At 44.1% G+C, this 14,801-nt stretch overlaps 1 protein-coding gene across 2 annotated transcripts in view; it reads left to right on the top strand.

Moving 5' to 3' along the window:
- The first annotated feature begins 2,611 nt into the window (after window positions 1-2,611).
- Window positions 2,612-14,801, top strand: part of Plppr1 (phospholipid phosphatase related 1) — a 247,761-nt gene continuing 235,571 nt past the window's right edge. The window contains exon 1 of one of the 2 annotated variants that reach the window (XM_070005822.1): window positions 2,612-2,881. The gene's annotated coding sequence lies outside the window, so the exon portion shown is untranslated. Of the gene's footprint in view, window positions 2,882-3,537; window positions 3,624-14,801 lie in introns of those variants that run through there. The other variant, XM_070005830.1, reaches the window with a different exon arrangement.

A 14,801-nucleotide genomic window follows, 5' to 3' on the forward strand; every position in this document is an offset into this window, starting at 1 on the left:
ACTAATTAATTGGTTCCAGGCATTCTGTACCTACACTTTGATAGCTAAAATTAGAAGGAAAGAAAACAATATAAAGGTTGTTTGCCTATGTAGTGGATTGTTACAAGAGACTCTGTCAGACAGTTGGGATCCCTAATTATTGTGATATACAAATAGAAAAAAATATAAAAATAAGAGACTCTGTCAGACAGTTGGGATCCCTAATTATTGTGATATACAAATAGAAAGAAATATAATGCTTCAGGCATATTACAGGAAGACAGTGTGCTTTCAACCTATGTCTAGATTTGAGTTGAGTTTTTTTTCTTTTTGTAATAGCATGCTTTTTTATGCATGGAGTTAAAAACATCAGGATGATGGGTGAGGAGGAGACCAGAAAATAGCCAGAAAGAAAATTGTGAGGCATGTGGCGTTCATCTGTTTTAATGGTTTAAACTTAAGAGAAAAGATGTTCTTAGTCTTTGTTTTAAAAAAATCATAGTAGTGAACATGTTAATATCCAATAATAGATACATATTTTGGAGAGCTTGTTATGTGGTGTGAGCTGTTTTACAACATCATCTCATTTAATGTCTCATGCACTTCCCAGACATTCCCTGAGCAGTAAAATTCTATTCTAGAATGACATTATCAGGGTCCTCTACAAGTGCTTTAATACAGGGATGCCACCTAATTTGCAACTCCAAACTTATGTGGTCTCCTTCATCCTAGACTTTTATCAGAGTTACATTGTGCTTTAAGATGGTGTCCTTTTCCACGTCACCAGAAGCTAGGCTCAAACAAGAGAGGTTTGCTTCTTGGACTAACTGGAAGAAGGATCACTTTAGTTCTGTCTCCTATTGAGAAAAACAGGAAGCTGAGACTTGTGCCTTTACCTAAGCCCCATCTCTGTTCTGGGTCTCTTCTAGTTCTTGAATTCATTCAAACCCACCCTTGCTTTTACGTAGTGCTTATGTGGGGGCAGGGCTGGCAAGGAGCGCATCTTTCCTATCTGAAGGAGTCACTGGGGGAAGGAAGGCACCCCTCATCCATCCATCCACTTTCTTCTTTGAAGAACTTTTCCATTCTTCTCTTCTTCCTCTTAAGTCCTTCATCCCAAGCGTTGCTGTTGTCGGGGTTATTTAAACATGCTGGTTTTCTCTCCTTGGGGTACACCCTAAGGTTTGATCTAATTGTCCTGCTGTTTGACTGTCATTTGGCATTATTACTGGGAAGATGAATGGGCCTTGGGTCAGAGTTCAGCAGGAAAGCATCTGCTGGCTTGCACTGCCTAGTGGAAGCACTCAGAGGCGATCTGCAATGAAAGCTTGGAAAAGATTTGCACAGAGAAGGCTGCTTCCCCGTTCCCCACCCTCCCCTGCCCTCCCAATGGCAGGTGACCAAAGGTGATGATCCTGGAAGGGATGAGTAAGCAGGGTAGATGGAATACCCTTACAAGAAGTTCCCTGGATGAGCATGTCTTTTCTGCAGGGGAGAAAACAGAGGGGAAGCCAGTAAAGATTCTACGGAGAGGAGAAAACGGAAGTTTCCGAGTGGGCCCTAACCGGTTACCTGTTTGACACATAGAACCATCTCACTCCAGAAGAGTTTCCACTCCACTCGCAAAGGCTCTGCTCAGCGTGGCGCCTGGCCTCGGGTTACTGTGCCACCGCAGGCTCGGATTCTCTTCGAGTTGACAGTTCTTGAACTTCACCAAGTAGCCAGAAGCCCGAGTTATGAAGGTCGAACGTGGCTCTCACACAGGAAGCAAGGGACAATGATTCTATTGTCTCTCTGTCTCTCTCTCCCTCTCGCTCCCCCCACTCTGTCTGTCTGTCTGTCTGTCTGTCTGTCTCCCTCTCCCTCTCCCAATGTCTCCTCTAACGGTGTTAGCCCAGCAGGCTGAGTATGGGGCTCTGGGAGACTCACCTTTCCTCTCCCACCTCGTCCTCACCCTCACGCTCCACCTTCTACCCACCAAACCTGTTTGGGGGGCCCTGGAGTGATCACTACCCCTCCTTCCCCCCCCCCCCGGCTCTCCACCAAGTGGAAGTTGGAAGACGCCCCAAGTCGGAAGGTTTCGTTCCGTTCAGGTCGCTGCCCACAGCCTGCGTTTTCTTCTGGACCTCTGGGGCCGAGACATCACGGAACCCCACGGGATCCCCAATGGAAGCAGGAAAGAAACATCCAGGGTCAAGGAGAGCCTGGGGGTTGAAAAAGAAAAAAGCGTCTGCTGGCAGCAGAAGCCAATGTCCCGGGTGGGGTGGGGGGGGGCATCCCGCCACTGCGCCCGGCACCGGGGGAGCCCCGGAGTCCCCAAGCAGGGCACGCGGGCGGCGGGTTTCCCGTGCTGCGTGCCGGGAACCCCGAGGCCTCGGGGGAGGTGGGGGGCTCAAGCTCGCTCGCCTGGCTCGCTCTACTTGCACCGCCCGGACTCTCCAGCGAGCGCTGGGTATCTGTCACCGAGCATGCGCGGCCCTCGCCCGCCCTCCCCGCCTCCCCCTCCGCCCCCACCTTCCACCCCCGCCCGCCAAGCCTTTTGCTCCTTTCCTTTCATTAAACAAACAGGAGATCCCGAAACCTAGACCCGGTGCCGCTGGGCGGGCAGCCGCGCCAGGAGGAGGTGGGGCACGGGATGGGGGCCGCGGGGGAGCTGTGATCGCGCGCACACCCCCCTCCCCGACTCCCCTCTCCCGTGTACACATTTACACACACACACACTCACTCACTCACTCGTCCACGCCCGCGCCGCGCGCGCGCCGGCTCGCTCTCCCACGCAGGCAGGCGGATGCGGCAGCGCCTGCGGAGCCAGTGGAGTCTCCAGCCGCTGCCCTGAATGCGCCTCGGGGCCGGCAGCCCGACGGCCCAGTAGGGCGCACCGGAGGACGCCCTGCCACCGGAGGTGAGTACGGCACGGGTGGCCCCACGGGCAGCTCCGGGATGTCTCTGTGCCCGACACACACACACACACACACACACACACACACACACACACACGCACACACTCCCCATCCAATGTCCAGGCCAGGTGGCCCAAGCCCGGCGTGTGAGGTTCAAGGTGCAGCTGCAGGCAGAGGCCGCCCAAGGAGGTGCAGGGGAGGCCAAGGGGGAGAGAAGCGGGGGACAGGGCGATCCCACGCAGGGTCGCCTACTGCCGGGTGTCAGATTGACCCGGCAGAAAGCTACCGCCTCGCTGCTGCTAGTAAACTTTCCTCTGCTGTCATTTGGGAAACGTGGAGACAAAGGGGGCGTGGAGGCTCCCTCCGTCCGGTTCCACCCTCCTCGCTGCATTCCTGGCAAGCTGGTACGCGTGGGTGGGCGTGGAAGGGGAGGAGGGGGGTACCGGGCGCCCCTCAGGTAGCAGATGCCAAATCCTCCACCCCGGCAGAGGTTGGGATTTGTCATCTCCAGTTGTGAGCGTTGAGATTGATTTTTGCCTCCGGCGTGGGCACCTGCCATCCTTCTCTCCCACCATCCTGCGCCCTGGGCGCGTAGAAGTGGGGTGTGTGTGCGTGTGTGCGTGTGTGTGTGTGTGTTTGTGTGTGTGTGTGTGTGTGTAGGGGGGGTCACCTGGAGAATTGGAGGGACAGCCAGAGGCTTTTGCATTGGATACCAGTGCCAGAGGCGCCCAGGGTAAGGCTCAGGTCAGTAAGGGATGAATGATGAGTTACTGAAAGGCTTGCTATAATCACCTCCTGGTAACAAGGGGCGTTAGGATCTCTGCTTCCCTGGGGAATGGGGCTGTCCTTGCTGCACACCGCCGCAGCGGCGCTGGGAGCTGCTGTGGCTGCGGTGGCTGGCAAAGCTGGAGCTTTATTTTTGCCCTGGATTTTATGGCACACACGTGTGGAATATGTGCAGGATTCTGGGTTAGTAGTCTTTGTGGGGGATCTCTTTCTCTCCCTCCCTCCCTTTAAAATTCCATCTCTTTCATAGAGGAAATGTCTTTTTTTTAAGCTACAATTTGGTATCTAACTATCCAAAAAAGGCACAGTTCTGAATATTTCTTCTGCTCCAGGGAAAGGTATCTGAGGAAAGGATTTCATAAAATGCCAGCCCACTGGGGCAGGCTCCCATGGAGTAGAGAGTCTGCCTGAGCCAGGGGAATGCAAGCTTGAAATCTTATGAATCTTTGAAATTGCAAGGAATTGGTTAGCAGGTAAAGGGGAACAGAAGAGAGGGAAGGGATGACAGGAGTTGAGGGCAGAAGTCAGTGAAGGCAGGAAGAGGTCAAGGCCCTCTGCAGCCTCTAGTGAATTCATATGCCCCTTCCTACTTCTGGGAGGGGCTGCTCCTATTCACAGAGTGGCCCTCTAGTTTGAGGGTTTCTGGAATGTCACATGTGGAGCATAGAAAAGTTGGTTATTCCTGGACTTACCTTTAGCATAGTGACATATTACTTCTTTTGGTCTAAAAAGTGCATGTATGCAAGTGTCTCTCTCTCCATAGATCTCTGCTTACATAGAAGGTAGGGTGGGCCCACAGATACATTTTGTGTCTTCTTTATCCCAGAAGCTGGAATTTCTAAGAGAAGCCAAGCCCATGCTAGCCCTAGAAGCTCAGACCCAGGACTGTGACTAGTGATCATCAAAGGGGCTTCTTTTTACGTTGAGATGACATGTAGAGGACGCCTCTGTACAGCTGCTTGAGTCAGAGACCTTAGTTGTTGCTTAAAAAAACATTTTGTTAAATGTTTTTCCAACTTTGAAGTTGGGAAAATCATGATATATGAGATTTATTGAGAAACTTCCAGGGTTTGGTGGCTCACACATGTAGTCCTAGCTACTCAGGAGGCTGAGATCTGAAGGATCTTGATTCTGGGTAGGAAAGTCTGTAATCAAAATAATGCTGGGCTATAAGCATTGCTCAAGTGATAGAATGCTAGCCAAACAAGCAAGCTGAGCATGCATAAGGCCTTGAGTTCAAACCCCGGTATTAACAAAAGAAATAAAGAAATCTTGATTCATAAATTAGCATAGCTAATATAGACCAGTTCTGGTGCTTGAACTGAGGGCCTGGGCACTGTCCCTGGGCTTTTTTTGCTCATGGCTAGCACTTTACCTCTCTAGCCACAGTGCCACTTCTGGCCTTTTCTGTTTATGTGGTGCTGAGGAATCAAACCCAGGGCTTCATGCATGCTAGGTGAGTAGCACTCTACCACTAAGCCACATCCCCTGCCCAAGAGATTTTTTTTTTAAGAAAAGGAAAACAAGGGGTTGGATACTGTGAAAAAGATTCATATTGTTAAAACAGACTGAGTTTTAATGCTTTTTTATAAAGCTGTTCAGTAAGACACAAATGTTTTCTCTTTTGAATAATGAGTGAAGGAAAGACCTTTCCAAAAATATCTTCCAGTTGAAATTGGCATAGTGGGGGTTTAAAAATAATTGTCAGCATATGCCCTTGTAATTTTATGGTGAATATTCCCATCATTTTTCTTCAAATCCTAACAAGAACAGATCAAGTTTAATATATATATATATATATATATATATACATATATATTATTGGAGTTCTTTGTTTGCTATTATAATATATTTCCTCCACTAACCCAAGATCACTTTATTTTAGTCATATTCAAATTCCATTTCAAGTGCTTATTGAGCATATATCCTATGTTTAACATTGAAAGCCTTATAAAAATGAGTAACATAATCTTGTTCTCAAAGAGTTTACAATCTAGTTGTAAATACAAGATTAACACGTGTGCAGTGGTAACTGGCATCGTAGCTTGGAATTATGGTGTGAGCTCTTAACACATGTAGCGTATATTCCATTACCTCCTCGTGGATTGTCTCAACTGCTAGAAAATATCCACGAACATTTTCTGTGTACTAAAAGTTCAGAAGAAAAAACAAAAGTAAAATAAATGGTCCTAGTCTTCAAGAAAAAGGAAACATAGATTCTTTGTGATGCAATCTGACTTACTATTATAGAGGAAACTATACATGGGATATTTTCTTCCCTTAGGGGATTTCAGTTAGTAATTTTTGAGATATTTTTTAAAAACTAAATACTACTCTTTACTGGTAGGGAAGGATAGAAAGAACATTCTAAACAGAGAAAATGTATGTGAGTACTTGATAAATTTGAGTAGCTTTAAGCCATCCTGTTGGCTAGAGCCACACATGGGTGAAGAGCACCTGGATGATACTAATTATGACTAATTCTGTGAGTGAGTGTTTGGATGGAGATATGGAAGGCAGAGAGGGGAGTGAGGTATGGCTCCCAGCAAGAGGATCAAGGAAGTTTCTTAGGAGGTTGATATGAGCTAAGTCTTGAATGAAGACAACAATAAGAGAAACACATTCTAATCAAAAGAACTATATGAGGACTGGGTATAGTTCTCTGTGGCAGCAATGAGTGAAGTGGGGGTCTCTGCTGCTTAAATGATCACAACATCAAGCCTGAGCTACAGGCAGCACTCAAATATGAATGGACCTGTCCCAAGCGTCTGGCTTTAAGTTTGTGCAAAAGTCCAGGAGCATTCGAAGGTCGGGAGAGTTTGAGACACCATCAAATTTGCATTAGAGAAGTGCTGATTATGACCACAGCGTGTAGGATGAATTGGAATTGGTGAGCCTGAAGGCTGGGAGCTAATTGTGGAACTAGAGGTGTGATGTGAAATAATGAAGGTGGTTACGGTGTAGGTTTGGCGATGGGGAGGGTGGGATTAGATCTGGGAAAACAATGAGAGAAGTAAAACCCAGTGATCGCTGAAGGAAGGACCTCCTCTGTGTGTTCCTGCAACACCTCTACTTTCTAGTATTCCTTTAGTACTTTGTGAAGGTGAAGCATTCACAGCTGCCTCTTCAGCTTTCGGCACAGGCCTGGCATAGAGTAGAGACTCAGCAAATATTTGTTGGGTGGATGAGTAAATGAATGAATGAGAAATCCAGTTGTGAAGTGATCCTGCATTAGAATAATGGCAGCTCAGTCACTACTTCTGTTTCTTAAGGGAGTCACCTTTTGGGAGATAAATGGCAAAAAATATTCCAGGAAGACCATAGATCAAAATAAGACCGTATTTGCTGAGCGCTGGTTGGTAGTTCATGCCTGTAACCCTAGCTACTTGGGGAGGCTGAGATCTGAGGATTGAAGTCTCAAAGCCAGCCTGGCCAGCAAAGGTTGTGGACTCTTGTCTCCAATTAACCACCCAAAACCTGGAAGTACCACTGTGTAGCTCAAGTGATATAGCACTAGCTTTGAGCACAAAAGCTCGGGGATATCACCCTGAATTCAAACCACAGGACTGGCATGAAGGAGACACACACACACACACACCACACATTTTTCCAGCCACTTCTTTGAAAATCCACTAAGAACTAGAAATAGTGTAAAAGTATCATAGTTTGTAAATATATTTCAAAATGCATCATTACTGTATCTTCAACGCAGCAGCAGTTACACAATTTCTGCTACATAGCAGGTTGGCAGTTATGTGTGACTTCTCCCCCTTGTTTGTCAGCTTATTTCATATACTTTGTAAAAACTTGTAAGGTCTCATTTGAAGAGTTCATGACCTCTTGGCATCAAGGAATGTGGGTCAGACCACCTACGATCTAGACATCTACAAAGTAACACCTAGGATCCAAGCTATTTCCTGGACCAAACCCAATTACCTAGCGTTCTGATCTGAAATCCTATCATAAGAAGTCCAAATGAAGAAAAGCATAGGAGTTGTTTTCAGACTCAGTGACGGTTTGGAGAAGTGGTTTTGAGGTGACTCTGAACATCTTGGATAGTACTAGGACCCCAGCATTTTGTGATTTCACAGTAAATGCTAACTATCGCTTGTGCAAAGGGAAAGCATGGAAAGAATGGAAGACTGCAGACCCGGAGACTAAATCTCAGCATTTAGCAACATGAAGGATAAAGGAGAGGAGTAAACTCCAGGAGAGAACATAGGAAGGGATGTGGGGGCAATCTGGCTTTGACATCTATCACCCCACCAAAGTTGATTTAACTGATCTGACTGGCCAGGTGGGTGTCCCCTTCTTCCCTCACGGCTCCACATGCATCCCTGCTGCTTCTGCATGCTTGGGAGAAGAGGCTGACCTTCCGCCATCTAGGAGGACTGTATTTGGTCATGGGAGTAACTGTGCTTCCCTGCCAGAACCTCCAAACAAGCTCTGTAGAACAGAGGGCAAGGGAGTTCTCAGATAAGATGGGAAGGAGCTGGAATGAAAGCAAAAGCCTTGAGGAATCATGAGAAGATGGGTCTGCCTTCAGAGAAGCAGCATGCGTGAGGCCTGGCATAAGAGCCCCCAGAGGGAATCTCATTTCACTCCGTAACCCACAGGACTTCTTTCCTCACTTTGTAGCCTGGGTATCTGAACCAGGTCTCAATCATCTGCCCATGATCTGGTGTTTCACAGCTTGTGTTTTGTCATCCTACAGATTGTGTCCCTTCCTTGAAGGTGTTTATTTACCAGGACAATTTTAATTGAAGAGAGGCTGAGAGGGTTAATAATAGGGAACTTTACAAAGAACCATGATCATGAGTTCACCTTCTGGGAAGCAATTTCAGCACCAGTGTGCTCCAAAGTCATATTTCAGGGTTCAGTGAGGGATGAGTATCCAAACAGGGCGCACACCTATCAGTCATGGAGGAAATCTGGTGGTGGAAAGAGTTATGGGACTATTGGAGCAGGTGCAGTGAGCTTCAACAAGTTTTTATCAAGGAGGAATAGGAAGAGCTACTGGCTGCCAAGAACAAAGGTATGACAAATGAGAGTGGGAGATGAGGATGCTTCCTTCTCCAAGGGCATGGTGGGAAAGAGCTGGGATAGATACAGAGAAATGGCTGAGCTGTTTCCCAAAGCTTGGACAGTCTCAATCCTTGAGTGTCCAACTATAGTGATACCACATGGATATGCAGCAGATGAACTTAACAACATGGCAGAGAGTATAGAATCTAGTGTTAGACAAGCTGGCAATTCATAGTCAATGCATTTAGGATTCTATATTAATTCTCTTCTTCATTCTGCCTCTATTATTTATCAACTGTGTGACTTTGGGCACATAGTATACGTCTCTCTGTGCTTTCCAGTTATTGCTGTGTTTAAGATGGAGATATTAGTGGGACCTATCGTGAAGAATAATGAGGATGAGAATAATGAATTATTTGTGCATATTGGTACAGAGTACGTGTGAACGAGTAGTAGGTACGATGTGTAATAACTGTAAAGTTAAAAACAGAGCTTTGGCTCTTTGTTCAAGTCTCTAAAGATGGCATGCTTTGGTGTCCATTTAAACTTTGTTTTGGATGGCACTAAATAGCTGGCTCTCATTCTGTTTTCCTAGGGGCCCCACTTAAATCCACAGACACAAAGATGGCGACCCCAGGGCAACTCTAGTGTCAGTTTAGGGAAGTAGACATGTGCTGAGGGTGTATGCCAAAAATATTTGCCTATTTGTCTCTTTTGCACACCTGTCTGGGTAAGATGAAAATCCACATGCCTTAGGAAGGCCTTTGCATTCTTCCAGCTCATAGTCATCACACAACAGGGACTTACCTGTTTAGTGAATTCTTTTCAGAGAACTGAGTACATGTATTAATTACAGCCCCTCATTGGTACTAGGGATCTAAATTCTTTTTTTGAGGGGGGGGTCCGGTCATGGAGCCTGAACTCTGGGCCTGGGCGCTGTCCCTCAGCTCTTCAGCTCAAGGCTAGCGCTCTACCACTTGAGCCACAGCGCCACTTCCAGCTTTTTTCTTTTTTCTTATGTGGTGCTGAGGAATCGAACCCAGGGCCTCATGCATGCAAGGCAAGTACTCTACCACTGAGCCACCTTCCCAGCCCTTAGGGATCTAAATTCTAACTCACATGGGAGGTGTGATGCTTTCTTTCTTCCTAAAAAAAAGTTTGTGCTGTTTTATTATTTTTCTTTTCTGCTGTATGTTATTTTCTTTTTTTAAGTTTTTTTTTTAATTGTGAAAATACTGTACAGAGGGGTTACAGTTACATGAGCAAGGTAATGAGTACATTTCTTATCAACCATTGTTGCCTCCTCCTTTGTTTTCCCCCTACCATCCCTTCTCTCTTTGTGCAGTTTTAAAATAGAATTCCTGTGACTAGAATCCAGGGTCAGGGACTAGAATCCAGGTTGACTCACAGCATTATATTCTATCAAATACTCTTTTTTTTTTTTTTTTTTGGTCCACCATCCTACTTATGTTTAAGTGATATTAAACTTCTTACAGTAACAGTTTCCTTGGGAGAAGGAAACTGTTTAGGCTTTTTGGCTCTGCTTTTCCTTCTTTCTAGAATTCCAACTTTTCTGTACTCTGCCTAACTCCATTAATTTTTTAGGCTATAGTTACTTCCTAGGGAAGGTTTATCTTTAACTCTTAATCCTCAGTTGGCTTCCCTTTTTGTGTTGTATTAGTGGTCCCCTAATCTTTATTTTTAATGCCTAAATTTAGTTCTTGGTGTGTAGTATGTACTCAGCAGACATTTTGGGCTGAAAATCTAAAAGAATCAATCTTACCCTTTTTATTTTATTTCATTTTTGGGTGCTAGTACTGATCCTGGGGCTGGAACTCTAATCTTCTTTTGCTCAAAGGTAGTGCTCTACCACTTAAGCCAAGCTTTATTTATTTTTCTTTTGTAGTTTAGTGGAGATAAATTATTTTAGTGGAGATAAACTCACAGACTTTCCTACCCTGACTGGCTTTGAATCGTGATCCTCAGATCTCAGCCTTCTGAGTAGCTAGGATTATAGGCATGAGCCACCGGTGTCCATCAACCTTAACCTTTTGAGTCATTGCTGGTGCCCCTAAATAAGGCTACTTCATATTATTAAAAAATCAGAATTCAAGTTCAAAGATTGTTAGAAGGTTATCTAATCATATTTCTAAGTAAAAAGATAGGAGGGCTGGGTAGCGGTGGCTCACACCTATAATCCTAGCTATTCAGGAGGCTGAGATCTTAGGACCATGGTTCAAAGCAAGCCTGGGCAGGAAAAATCCATGCGACTCTTATCTCCAATTAACTATCAGAAAACTGGAAGTGGTGCTGTGGCTCAAGTGGTAGAGTACTAGCCTTGAGCTGAAGAGCTCAGGGACAGCGTCCAGGCCCAGAGTTCAAGCCCCACGACTGTCAAAAAAAAAGTAAATAAATACGAGGACCCAAAGAAGAACAGCAATTTGCCTCAGGACACTAGTTAGGAAGTTCAGGAAAGTAATGTCAGAACTGAGTCTGAAACCCTTGTTTCCTGATTTCTGACCCAGACTACTCAGTGCTAGAATTAGGGTAAAGTGAAGGAAGCAGGGTTGTGGAAGTGTAATGTCGATTACTGTCTTTACTTAAAAAAATCTAATATTTCATTCATCATAGAAGTGTTTCTATGAATGATGATTTTAAAAATATTTCCTTAGAATATTGTTTATATTGCTGGAGATTTTTGAGGTCCCTTTAACTTTTCTGTTACAGCTGTCTTGCTTACCTGACTTTACTCTCTCCATAAAGTAGTAGCAAGGAAAAGTACTTCTCAGCCTCTTACTCTGCAATAAGCAACCATAGCTATGCATGGCAAATGCCCACACTGAAAGAAAAGATGATCATGATAAGAGCTGCTAATGAATGTTTTCTGGCCTGACTGATCTGCTAACCACTAAGCAGCTGATCTAAACAAAGCCAAAAGGACAAAAATGAAACCTGAACAAAAGCTCTATCCACCAAGCATGTAAGTTTATCTCTGTCTCAGGGCTAGAGGACAATGTAGAGATTGTCTCAACTAGTTCCTTCATGTATGGATTTCTGTATGTGGTTGTCTACTTGAGGTTTCTGAAAACTCAAGCTAGGAAAGGAGAGAAAATAACCCTCTATATCAACTTGGCCGATCTTAGCTTATGACATTGTTGGCTACTATTGAAGAATGGAGATCAGAAGGAAGAAAGACATTTTGGCCATTTCTGGAAAATAAAGAGTAGGGGATATAAGGGCCATGAATGGAAAGGAGGGAAAAAAGTTAAATAAAGAAGCTTCAGGTATCCTCTAGATACTATGCAGGTTCAATCGTGAACTATGAAAGGAGCTTCACTTCACTTATCGCCCTAATTTTTATAACACCGTGATCCATAGTGATTGATATCCCCGTTGGACAGCTGAGAAAACCAGGCTACAGGAAGTTGAGCCAGTTTCCCCAAGCTCCCCCAGCTAGAGCTGGGTTTCAAGTGTGGTCAGCATCCACAGCCAGTGCTTGTCTTATTTGATCTGATTGATTCTCAGGGCTTGGCGTTTGCGATTGTCTCAGAACCTCCCCACTTCCTGTGAGGGTTCAGGCAGTGAATGGGCTTCAGTGAGTGGCTTGTCAGTATGCATTTACTGGGGAGTTAGCAGTCAGCTCCACGTCCTGCCATTATTTCCTCCTTACATAGAACATTTATCTTTTCTCATTCATCAATAACAACATGAGAATAAATGCATACGCATAGCAGAAAAATATCCTTTGTGTGAATATCATCAATTTTTCCATGACCTGAAAGCCCATCTTTTATATTGCTTCTATTATATTAGAAAGGGCTTTTTCTTTGGGTATTATGACTTCAAGTGTTCTTGAAAATGCTCACTGACACAGACTGGTAAAAAGGTGATCATATTGACTGGGGCAAACATGTCACAAGGAAGGTAATGTATTTTGCACGGCTGGCCGGCAAGTCTTTCTGAGTGCCCTTTTTATTGAGGTTTAGTCTTTCTGGGTGCCCTTTTTATTGAGGTTTCTAAATGAGAAGCATGGAGCAGAAGCCCCTCATCAACATTTAAATTCAATGAAATACATAATCAAGTGGAATCAGATACAATTAGCAAGAATAGTGTCTGGTTGAGAGAGCTCCTGCTCAGCTCAGCAGCTCTACAAGCAAGGCATGCTTTATCATTCTTCCCATCTTCCAGCCCAGCTAGCTATGGCTTGCAGGCAAACCCCCGCACACTCGAATGCTCTAATAATCAGCCCACAGCCTTTCTCCTGGGGGTCACAGGAACTGAAAGAAAGGAAAGATCTTTTTATTCACACTTGTATTAACAGGAAAATCCATCTCTCTGGATGGCTCTTTTGTGTGTGTGTGTGTGTGTGTGTGTGTGTGTGTGTAAAAGCAAAGCAATGTCTCTGAGTTTGAGAAAAAAAATTTTGAGTATAGTTATTTAAAAAAAAACAAACAAAAAATGAGGTGACATATACTAGGTAGTAAACATGTAATAGATTTTTGGCCAGGCTAATTTGTAATAATAAAATCATTGTATTTTAGCAATTTGAAAATTATATGTATACTACAACGGTATACGGAATGCAGATATAATGGTGTGTCTGGTGCAGAAAGTTTCACTCAAATTTCTCAGAAAACCATCGGCAATTGTTTGGTAGATATTCCTCCCAACTTTTTTAGTCCATGAACATCTACACATATTTTTTTTTCTTGCTTTAAGTGGTAGTATTAGACTTTTCTTCTTAGCTTAGTATTTTAGGTATAATTTTGAATGGAAGCAATTTCCTTACACAAGTCAACATTTATTAAATAATAGTGTGAGGAGGATGAATGCTGCTTTCGATTTTAATTGAAATGAATGAATGACAAATGACTAATGATCACATATTTTCTGAGACCTGTGGAAGCCAACGATTATATCATGTGCTTTTTGAAGAGTTCATATTCTAGCAAGAGATGAAATAATAAGAACACTGAATTTGAACTTAATCCATGGCAGTAGCTGCCAATTCTCCTTGATTCACAGAATTGCTGGAAGGGTTCATCTGTTCCAATTGTCTTTCTGTCTTTCCAAATAAGAAGGTTGAAGTCCACTGAGGTTAAGTGACTTGTCCAGGGTCCCACAACTAGTGATTGGACAGGCCAAGATGACAGCTATTTTCTAGCCCATTAACCCTGATTCCATCACACCTGACTATGAAACAACCCCTGAGTCAGGAAGTAGGTAAAGAGGGCTCTCACCTCACAAACCCTAGTTTGGACAAATTGGAATTCGTGCTTTATGTAAATGTGGTCAGCAGATATGGCCTCTCTATACTCTCTCCCCAACCTGCTAGAGAATCCCTTCCAGCCCTCTTCATTCTCTTCCTCTGATACTCTGGAGAGTATCCTCTGATACTTAGAAGCCAGGTTAACAGCAGCAATGTGAAATGAGTTGTGACCCACATTACCTAAAGAAAATTCTCTTCTCTGAACATGTTGATAGTATCTTCAAGATCAGATTCCAAAATAAATGCATTTTACCTGCCAACTTGAATTGAGTGATGAGCTCTCTTCCTTATGTGAACTTGTAATTTTTTTTGCCTGTGGTGGAGGGCATGTAAATCTCTGATTCTTAAATACCTTACCATAACTGCTTCCAATACAGTTGCTTTGGAAACAGGATTATGTGGTCAGTTAAGTCCAAGAACTGCATAGTCAGATGGAGCTTATTCAAGCCCCAGCTCTGCATTTGCTTGGTTTGTAATATTGGCTCAACATGTTCATCTTTCTATGTCTCCTAGCCTTCATCTGTGAGATAGAGATAACCTCCCACAGAGATTCTATAAGGAATAAATAGATAATTTGCCTTAGCATACACTCTAGAATGTAATAAGGATGAAAGAAAGTATAACTATCATTATCTATGATACACTCAAAACATGTAGCTAACGTATCCCTCAGAACCACTTAAATGTCAACCTTTACATTTCTGGATTGTTGCATTTCCCCCTGCAATACTTAGACATCCTTACCAAGCAAGACTTAAGGCAAGAAAATGACACTGTAGTTGGATATGCTGTTAACCCTAAAACTTTGTCAGGTCTCTGTTAGAATATCACCCTCAGTCACT

This window comes from Dipodomys merriami, unplaced genomic scaffold (assembly GCF_024711535.1).
Source record: "Dipodomys merriami isolate MVZ:Mamm:240054 unplaced genomic scaffold, mDipMer1.0.p SCAF_11, whole genome shotgun sequence".
NCBI classification, from domain to species: domain Eukaryota; kingdom Metazoa; phylum Chordata; class Mammalia; order Rodentia; family Heteromyidae; genus Dipodomys; species Dipodomys merriami.